The 9,575-nt window shown below is 50.5% G+C and overlaps 1 protein-coding gene across 3 annotated transcripts in view; it reads right to left on the bottom strand.

Annotated features, from left to right (window-relative positions):
* The window catches only part of USP35 (ubiquitin specific peptidase 35), a 31,504-nt gene extending 21,938 nt beyond the window's left edge, over nt 1-9,566 (bottom strand). The window contains exon 1 of one of the 3 annotated variants that reach the window (XM_061458071.1): nt 9,434-9,566. The gene's annotated coding sequence lies outside the window, so the exon portion shown is untranslated. Of the gene's footprint in view, nt 1-6,863; nt 7,360-9,433 lie in introns of those variants that run through there. The other 2 variants (XM_061458072.1, XM_061458073.1) reach the window with 2 other exon arrangements.
* Nucleotides 9,567-9,575: the final 9 nt, after the last annotated feature.

Genomic DNA, 9,575 nt, shown 5'->3' on the forward strand with positions numbered 1-9,575 from the left:
GAAGGACAATTCCATTGCTGGGCAGCTGAATGCTGCCTTAGAGATCTGGTCCCTGCCTCTCCTCTGTTTAATACTGAAATAAAGAGATAATCAAGCTTTTATAATGAGTGGGACAACCTGTGTGCACTTCATCTTCCTCACTGGCAATAACAACTCATGGAAAAGTTGGGGGGAATCAACTCATTCCTGCTTGGAAAGAGAACCGAGCTCCTGGAGCACAGGAGGTTGCTGTAGAAGGTCAATGTTAATTATGAAGCTGAAAAACAGCTTTGAGGTTCCCATCTGTTCTGTAGCTCACATACAAAGTGCAACATGAGGTTTGCAGGCAAAAGAAAGAATCCCATGAAATGGCAAAACTGTTCTGCTCCCTGGTGAACAATTGGCAGGAGCATCTTGGGTAAAATGATGGGATAAGGAGGGAAAGGACCTTGGGAGGTCTCTAGTCCAATCCCTGCATGAAGCTGAAATCACACTGAGCTGTTCATGGCTTTGTCCATTTAGGTATTGAGGCATCTCAGGATGGAGACCGCACAGCCAACCTGCCCAGGGCCTGATTAGCTCCTGGTGGGAAGGTTTTCCTTAATTCCAGTTGGAAACTCTCATTTCAGTGTCTGCTTTTTCTCATCCTGCCATGCTCTACTCTGGAAAGCCTGGCTCCATCTCCTGAATCATAGAATAGTTAGGATGGGAAAGGACCTTAAGATCATCTGATTCCAACCCCCCTGCCATGGTCAGGGACACCTCACACTAAACCATGGCACCCAAGGCTCTGTCCAACCTGGCCTTGAACACTGCCAGGGATGGAGCATTCACAACCTCCCTGGGCAACCCATTCCAGTGCCTCAGCACCCCCACAGTAAAGAACTTCTGCCTTATATCCAATCTAAACTTCCCCTGTTTCATTTTGAACCCATCACCCCTTGTCCTGTCGCTACAGTCCCTAATGAAGAGTCCCTCCCCAGCATCTCAAAAGCCTTACTGAAGTCAAGGACAGCATCTGCTGCTGCTGTCTCACCCACAGATCTACCAGAGCATCCTTACAGGACATCACAGAAGTCAGGCATGATTTACCCTTGGTAAATGAATGCTGGTCATTCCCAGCCACCTCCTTCATGTGCCAGACATAGCTTCCAAGAGGATGTGCCCTATGGTCATCCCAAGAGCCAAAGGGAGGCTGGCAAAACCAGGCTCTAACATAATCATGTTTGACCAATCTCTTAGCCTTTTATGAGGAAATAACACGGTGGATGGATGATGGCAGAGCGGTGGATGTGGTCTACCTTGACCTCAGCAAAGCATTTGACACAGTTTCCCACAGCATCCTCGCGGCTAAAATGAGGAAGTGTGGACTGGATGATCAGGTAGTGAGGTGGACTGCGAACTGGCTGAAGGAGAGAAGCCAGAGAGTTGTAGTCTATGGGGCTGAGTCTAGTTGGAGGCCTGTAACTAGTGGAGTGCCTCAAGGGTCAGTACTGGGACCGGTATTATTTAATATATTCATCAATGATTTAGATGAGGGAATTGAGTGTACTATCAGCAAGTTTGCTGATGACACTAAGCTGGGAGGAGTGGCTGACACGCCAGAAGGCTGTGCTGCCATCCAGCGAGACCTGGATAGGCTGGAGAGTTGGGCAGGGAGTAACTTGATGAAATATAACAAGGGAAAGTGTAGAGTCCTGCATCTGGGCAGGAACAACCCCAGGTTCCAGTATAGGTTGGGGAACGACCTGTTAGAGAGCAGTGTAGGGGAGAGGGACCTGGGGGTCCTAGTGGACGACAGGATGACCATGAGCCAACACTGTGCCCTTGTGGCTAAGAAGGCCAATGGCATCCTGGGGTGTATTAGAAGGGGGGTGGTTAGTAGGTCGAGAGAGGTCCTCCTTCCCCTCTACTCTGCCCTGGTGAGACCCCATCTGGAATATTGTGTCCAGTTCTGGGCCCCTCAGTTCAAGAAGGACAGGGAGCTGCTGGAGAGAGTCCAGCGCAGGGCAACAAAGATGATTAAGGGAGTGGAACATCTCCCTTATGAGGAAAGACTGAGGGAGCTGGGTCTCTATAGTTTGGAGAAGAGGAGACTGAGGGGTGACCTTATCAGTGTCTATAAATATATAAAGGGGGAGTGTCACGAGGACGGAGCCAGGCTCTACTCAGTGGCAAACAATGATAGGACAAGGGGTAATGGGTACAAACTGGAACACAAGAGGTTCCACTTAAACTTGAGAAGAAACTTCTTCTCAGTGAGGGTGACGGAACACTGGAACAGGCTGCCCAGGGAGGTTGTGGAGTCTCCTTCCCTGGAGACATTCAAAACCCGCCTGGATGCATTCCTGTGTAACATTATCTAGGTGTTCCTGCTCCGGCAGGGGGATTGGACTAGATGATCTTTCGAGGTCCCTTCCAATCTCTAACATACTGTGATACTGTGATACTGTGATAATCTCTCTTGATTTTTGAAGATGTGCTAGACAGGGAGATGTGCTCTGGAAGAGGGATGTCTCCCTATCTCATCCTGTGTCTCCCTATCCCATCCTTGTCATGCAGATGCTCACACCTACAAAGCCATCCTGAAGTCATTCCCTGTTCCATGGGGCACATCAACAAGTCTTGATGGCATTAGGTACCACACACTGCATGCACAAATACACACTGTGCTTTCTCCTATGCCCCCTCAGAATAAAAAGGGTGCTGTTAAAGACTGAAGCTCTGGCTCCAGACTCAAATTCCATCTAAAGCCATAAATGAAGCATTTCATCAACACTTGCAACAGGTATTGCTGCCCATGAGATGTGTCCTTGCAAGGACCGATACCCAACCACGCTCTAGAAACCAGAGAAGGAAGAGGAATTTAAGCCAAGAGAGCATCACCCAGCTCAGCTTCACTCTCTAAACCAAGTAAACTGCAAAACCTCAGGATGAAAACTGACCTTGGGCTTTGCTTGGGTCTAATCTCCATAATCTGCACTGTTCAGAGGTGTTATATTTATCTTCTGCCTGCGCTTTCCCTTTAGTTAGGATTCATTTCAATTGAAGTCTATCCAATTATTGCTAAATCAATTCATTCCCTTATCCCTGCCAGCAGCTGATTGCCAGGAAAGGCTCCTTAGGATCTTACACAGAATGCAGCATCAGTTCCCACATCCCAGATCTTACAAAGCTCTGAAAAGATAAATCTCAGATGTCCCTTAGCATCAGTGAATCTTGGTAATGAATTCAGCACATTTCATACACTGGCATCATTTATAGTTGGATAAATACCACTAAAGGAAGGAAAAAAATCCCACCATCAAACACAAGCTGATAAATAAAGTGATTTGCTTCCTGCTTACAAAGAAGAAGATGAAATGATGATCCCCTTCCCTGAATTCTCTGGGGGCCTGGAAGTACAGAGACAAGATTCACCTTTTACTGCCCATAACTGCTGCTGAAATGGTTTCTTTTATGTCAACCAAGACATTACTGCTGCTCCTGCTGCATCCTCCAGGCAGCCAGGCAATTAGGGCTCAATCCTGTAGCACGCTGAGTTGCTGCAGGATGGAAGGGAGCGCACTCAGTGCCTTGCTAGAGCACAAAATACTGCACAGACAACACTGGATGGTCTAAGATTGGTACAAAATTTGCCATGACTTGGTATATGACTTCTGAAAAGGACCATCCCCTGCGTCACAAACCTCTCTAGGGCTGTTTTCCAGGAGCATTAAAGCAATTGTGTCCTAATGATGGTTTTCCCCTTTATTCACAGGCAAAGGGGGTTATTTTTGGTCCAAAGAACCTGCCTGTTCTGCCAGCCAAGGATGAACGACCATAGCCTGTGACTCCTCATTACCACATCCAGTAGATACAGCCTGAGCAGCAGGTATCAGGCAGTCACAGACAGTCATTATTACCACTTCCTTATGACTATTCCTCCAAAAGCCTAAAAAAAACCTCTTTAAATAACTAGGAAAAAATGGCAATTTCCCTACAAGGCTGGAAATAACCAAGCAAATCCACCACTGGGCCCTCATCTGTGCTACTGCACCTCCTACTTCTGCTTCCTCCTGATCTATTATCATTTAGACACCTGGCTATACTCTTTGTTTAGCTGAGATTTAGTTTTTCTGGCTAAATAACCTTAATTAATGTAACTGATGTGATTCCAGTTCAATGCTCTTCTGTGCATACATCAAGCACTCACAGTGACTTAATGCTGTGGTTTCTATCTTGAGTCCTCCCAATGAAACAATCGCTTCTTCTCTCTTCTTCTTTATTATTTCACATCCGGCTACTCATTGTTCTCTAAAGCCTCAGCCTCTCTTATATTATTTTCACTGTAACAATGGCTCAAGGCTTCAATTAAAATAGAGCCCAATGGCATACAAACTATATCTATAGGAAGATACCCAAGGGAAGATCTCACATAAGTGACAGAGCAGGTATCATTCACATTGTTGTAGCCATATGATACACTGATGCACATCCAGATCAAACCATTTCATAGAATCATAGAATCCCAGACTGATCTGGGTTGGAAGAGACCTTAAAGCTCATCCAGTTCCAACCCTCTGACATGGGCAGGGACACCTTCCACTAGAGCTTGCTCCAAGCCCCTTCCAACCCATTCCCCCTTGGCCTGTCCCTACAGGCCCTTGTCCCAAGCCCCTCTCCAGCTTTCCTGCAGCCCCTTCAGGCACTGGAGCTGCTCTCAGGTCTCCCCTTCAGGAGCCTTCTCTTCTCCAGGCTCACCCAGCCCAGCTCTCTCAGCCTGGCTCCAGAGCAGAGCTGCTCCAGCCCTCGCAGCATCTCCATGGCCTCCTCTGGACTCGCTCCAACAGCTCCACGTCCCTCTTGTGCTGCTGCCCCAGAGCTGGACCAGGACTGCAGGAGATGCAATAGGTTACGGCAGAGCCAGCAGCCAAACCTCTCCAGACCTGCAAATACATTAATGGCAAGTTTCCACCTTACTTTGCTCGCTTCAGCTGCTCTCTGAGTTGCACCCATCAAGTGCCATGGCACAGAAGAGGATCGGGCCTATTTCTATGAGATCTGGGCAGAAGCTCAGACCTGATAACTGCAGAAAAACCCAATTAAATACCCCTTGGGAAACAGAAGTGTGGCTCTCCCCATCTGCAGTCGTAACAGGGAAAAAAGTGCCAGCACGGAAGCCTGGCCAAATATTTTTGTGTGCAATAATAATCTGCCGTCCTAAATTTCCCTTCTCTTTTCAAGGGGATCACATATTCTTCTCTTCCTGTCCCAAACTGCTTTCCAGTGACAGACTGTACTTGTGTTGTGTATCTCCTACTCACTAGAGCTAATTACTTCTGGCTGGCAGGGCTCCTCGTGCTTTCCTGTCCTCTGCGGCTCTGAATCACAGCCGCCCTTTAGTACAGCGCTGATGGAGATCCCCCTTTAGTCACAGGCAGTAGCAGGAGGCTGTCCCCACGCTCTGCAGGACCTTGCACCCTGCTCTGCAGCTTTCTGGCCTCTCCAGAGAGTGGAGATTTATCTGAGCATCACCACCCGAATGCTGGCACTTTTGCATGGATTTGCTGTACATCAGGAGCTCCACCTTGGGAGCAGCGAGATTCTCTCCTGTGACCGCACAGATTTCCAATGGGTTTCAATAAGACTGTAGAATTCCAGAGTGGTTTGGGTTGGAAGGGACCTTAAAGCTCATCCAGCTCCAACCCCTGCCATGGCCAGGGACCCCTTCCACTAGAGCAGCTTGCTCCAAACCTCTGTGTCCAACCTGGCCTTGAACACTGCCAGGGATGGGGCAGCCACAGCTTCTCTGGGCACCTCGTGCCAGGGCCTCAGCACCCTCACAGGGAAGAGCTTCCTCCTTACATCCAACCTGAACTTCCCCTGTTTTAGATTGAATCCGTTGCCTCTTACCCAAATAAAAGGCAATCAGCCTAAATTTACCATCTAAAAAGTTACCATATTAAAATCAGATGGTTTAGACCACTGAGGATCCTTCTCCTTTCTTCTGCAGTGCCACGCATTTCATCCTTCCTTTTTCCTCTAAGCCATTATAAACATGCTTGACCACACCATACAACTCTATCATCAGCCATCTCTAAGTGACTTACCATGGCCTTAACTCATGGACAGCAGTGCTGGGCTGCTGCCCTTCCTGAACCCATCGATCTTAGCCACCCTGCTCTCTTATTTCCCCAGTGCTTCTTCTTTGGTCTCTTTGGTGCACACAAATCGATCAGCTTCTTCTCTTGCTCTCTGCTTTTTGCTGTTGGGCACTCAGTCATTGAATAGAGAAAGGCTTTGGCTGGATGTCAGTGATCAGTGCAGTAATACCAAATAAAGCCCAAGGCTCTGACATCTCACCCACTCTTTCTTCAGCCTCCTCCTCCCAGCTCTGTTCCTCCCCTCCAGTCAACAGCTACATACACATCTCTAATACCTCTAATACGTGCATCTCTGATACCTATTGGTATCTTGGTCTCATAAAGCATCTCAAAGCCATCACTAGCACGTTAATAACTATGCTATGGATGCAGAAAGCAAGACACAAGGAATTAAATTCCTCTCTCCTTTCATTTAAACCAGCAGCAGAGAAAGGCACGGAAAGGGCAGGACTTGCTCTCACCATTACAAACCCCTAAGCCCAGCACCAACCACAGGCAGAAATAACCCACCCCAGTTGCTTCTTAATTTACTGAATACATTTGGCATTGGATGCCCCAAGGCTTTGTCCTGCCCACAGCAGGTCTGTTTATCCCAGGTATGGTCACTCCTCCTCACGTTCCCCACACAGGAAGGTATCTTCCCTTTCTTCCCCTTCTGCTTTCCAGAGCTCTCAGCCAGAGCTGTGCTCCCCTATTCCCTAGGGCTTTATACCAGGAGTGCCTGCATCCTGCACTGACCTTCAGACCAATGTCCTTTCTATTATCATCCCTGGAGGCTGTAAATACATCTCCTCCGGAAAGCTGGCTGTTTTCTTGCAGGTATTTATAGCATTAACATCGCTCTTCTTCCTTCAGATTTCTGTCTGCTCTTCTCTGTGTCAAGAAACTAAACCCCTGGATACAGACCAAGGGAAAACCATGTCCTGTTTGCCAAAGCATGTTGGAGGGAGGGTTAACACCGGGATCCATCAGATGCAGCCTCACTGCTTGGAGATACAGACATCCCCAAGGTTTTGGTGGTGCTTTTATCTTTCAGTAACTCCTGCAAAGCCCAACTCAGGGCAGATGTAACCTGCAAGCAGTTCCCTATGGGATGGGAACACTCCTGGGTGTCTCTTCTCAAGTCAGCTTCCCTAGGGAAAACCTGATCCGTCTTGGCCAGTTTCTCATGATAGATTTGCAAAGCCCTGCAGGCACCAGGGGACTGCACACACAACCCCACCTAACAATGCTGATCTTGTAACTCTCCCTCCAAGCATCCCCCTGTACCCTGTCACTGAAGGATCGCTCCTCCAGGGTTCCCTCCACATCCTGACCACAGACCATCCCTCTCTCTGAGCATCCCTCCTGGAATCCTGAATCCTGAGCCTCTCTCCTGAACCCTTCCCTCCAAGCAACCCTCCCCTGAGCATCCTTCCTGCATCTCAGCCCTCTGAGAAGCCCTTACTCCAAACATCTCTCCTGCATAGCTCCCTAAAAGCCTGTTTCTACATCCCAACCCCTGAGCATCTCTCTGAGTATCCCTCTCAAGCATCCCTTCCTCTGAGCATACAAGTTCCTGAGAACCCTGACTGCATCCTGACCCCCAGACACTCCTCACTGCAACTCCTTCCTGCATCCCAGTCCCTGAGCATCACTCCTGCATCCCAGCCACCGAGTATTCCTCCCTCTGAGCATTCCTCATGCACCCCTTCCCCTAAGCATCCCAAACCCCAAGCATCCCTCCTGCATCTCTTCCGTTGAGCATCGCTTCCTTTCAGTATCCCTTCTGCACCCGAGAGCTCCCTTTTGCATCCCGATGCCGAAGCATCCCTCCTGAACCCCTTTCCCTGAGCTCCCTTTATGCATCCTTCACTCCAAGTATCACTCCATCATCCAGATCCCTCAGCATCCTGACCCCTGTGTATCCCAAACCCAGAGTCTCCCTCCTGCATCTCTTCTTCAAGCATCCCTCCCTTTGAGCATCCCTCCTGCACCCCTTTCCTTAAGGCTTCTCTTCTGCATCTCTTCCCCTGAGTACCGCTCCTGTATCCCTCACCCTGATCGTCCTTCCTGCACCCCTTTTCCCAAATGTCCCTCCTGAGCACCCCTCTGGCATCCTGACCTCCAAACATTCCTCCAGCATTCTGACCCCCAAGCATCTCTCATGTGTCCCTTCCCCTGCACACCTTCCTGCATCCCTCCAGCATCTCTTCGCTCTAGCACCCCTCCTTTTGAGCACTCCTCCTGCACCCCTTTATCCAAGTACCCCTCCTTCATCCCTCATCCTGAGCATTGCTCCAACGTCCTGACCCTTGAGCATCCCCCTGAATCTCTATCCTCGAGTATCACTCTCATTGAGCACCCCTTCTGCACCCCTTTACCCAACTCTCTCTCCTACATGCCTCACCCTGAGCATCCCTTCAGCATCCCGAACCCCAAGTATCCCTCCTGTATCTCTTCCCTCGAGCATCCCTCCCTTTGAGAACCCCTTCCGAATCCCTTTCCCCCAGACTTCTGCATCCTGACCCTTGAGCATCACTCCCGCACCCCTTTACCCAAGTACCCCTCCTTCATCCCTCACCCTGACCATCCCTCCAACATCCTGACCCCCAAGCATCCCTCCTGCACCTCATACCTCGAGCATACCTCCCTTTGAGCACCCCTTCTGAATCCCTCACCCAAGCACCCCTCCTGCACCCCTTTACCCAACTATCCTGCATCCCTCACCCTGAGCATCCCTCCAGCATCCCGACCCCCGAGCATCCCTCCTGCATCTCCTCTCTCCCTTTCAGCATCCCTCCTGCACCCCTTTACCCAAGTACCCCTGCATCCCTCACCCTGAGCATCCCTTCAGCATCCCGACCCCCGAAAATCCCTCCTGCATCGCATCCCTCGAGCACACCTCCCTTTGAGCACCCCTCCTGAATCCCTCACCTGAGCACCTCTCCTGCACCCCTTTACCCAACTATCCTGCATCCCTCACCCTGAGCATCCCTCCAGCATCCCGACCCCTGAGCATCCCTCCTGCATCTCCTCTCTCCTTTTCAGCATCCCTCCTGCACCCCTGTACCCAAGTACCCCTCCATCCCTCACCCTGAGCATCCCTTCAGCATCCCGACCCCGCAGCATCCCTCCTGCATCTCATGCCTCCCTTTGAGCATCCCTCCCGCACCCCTTTCCCCGTTACTTCTGCATCCCTCACCCTGAGCATCCCTCCCGCACCCCTTTACCAAGTACCCTCCTCACCCCTCACCCCGCGCACCCCTCCCAAGCCCCCTTTGCCCCCCGCCTATCCCCGCAACCGCTTCCCTCCCGTTCCGCGTTACCTGCGGCCGGGGCCGGTCCCGTCTCCCTGCGCCGTGTCCGGCTGGGAGCCGCAGTCCCGCGGGAAGAGCCGGGGCAGGGCCGAGCCCGCTGCGAACTACAAATCCCAGCGCGGCCGGGCCGGGCCGCCCCCCGCTTCCTCCT

This window comes from Pezoporus flaviventris, unplaced genomic scaffold (assembly GCF_033815535.1).
Source record: "Pezoporus flaviventris isolate CSIRO_AGI_PZ_B2104156 unplaced genomic scaffold, CSIRO_AGI_Pfla_v1 ptg000025l, whole genome shotgun sequence".
NCBI lineage: Eukaryota > Metazoa > Chordata > Aves > Psittaciformes > Psittacidae > Pezoporus > Pezoporus flaviventris.